The sequence below is a fragment of the Alligator sinensis genome, unplaced genomic scaffold (genome assembly GCF_000455745.1).
Source record: "Alligator sinensis unplaced genomic scaffold, ASM45574v1 scaffold1205_1, whole genome shotgun sequence".
NCBI lineage: Eukaryota > Metazoa > Chordata > Crocodylia > Alligatoridae > Alligator > Alligator sinensis.
The window spans coordinates 666901-667583 of NW_005842834.1; positions in this window are offsets into that span (position 1 = coordinate 666901).

Here is a 683-nt window from a genome sequence, read left to right on the forward strand (position 1 = left end):
GTTGCTTTTCAGCAATAAGTTGGCAGTGAGAAGTAATTATGGGTTGGTAACCCAGCTCGACTGCAGTGATGGTTTTACACTGTGCTGCCCCCTGCACATCCCATACCTTGATGCTCCCACGTGTACCCAGTGCCATGCTGCTCCCCCCGCCCTCCCACATTCTTATCCCTACCAGACTTGCTCCCCTCTATCACAACACCCACCCCAAAGAAGCCTACCCTGAGACCCAGTACTATAACAGGCAGTCTGGGATGCAAAAGCAAACGCTCATGGCTGAGAACACTTCCTGCTGCACCCCCACTGGTACACGAGGACACCCTGCTTTTCTCTCTCTGTCCCAGCTGCAGCTGCTTAGCTGTTTACCGATAGCCATTTTTAGCCTGATATATTTACTGGAAGTTAGTAAATTTACTGACAGTTGGTAATCTTGAAGAGGGTGTTCCAGGTCTTCCTATAACAGCAGTGCATGAGTCCCCACACACTGCTTCCCAGCAGCCATGCCCATTACTGTTATACCCAAAAAATGATAATATGCCATTTGCATTACATCTCTGCAGAACAGCATATCAGCCTTCAGCCACCCAATGCCCTGCTTGGCCCAACCAAGCTACTGGATGTCCAAGGTCGTAGTGGTGGGTGGATCAGGACATGGGGCAGAATGCCTGGCTGTCCTACCAGCTGCT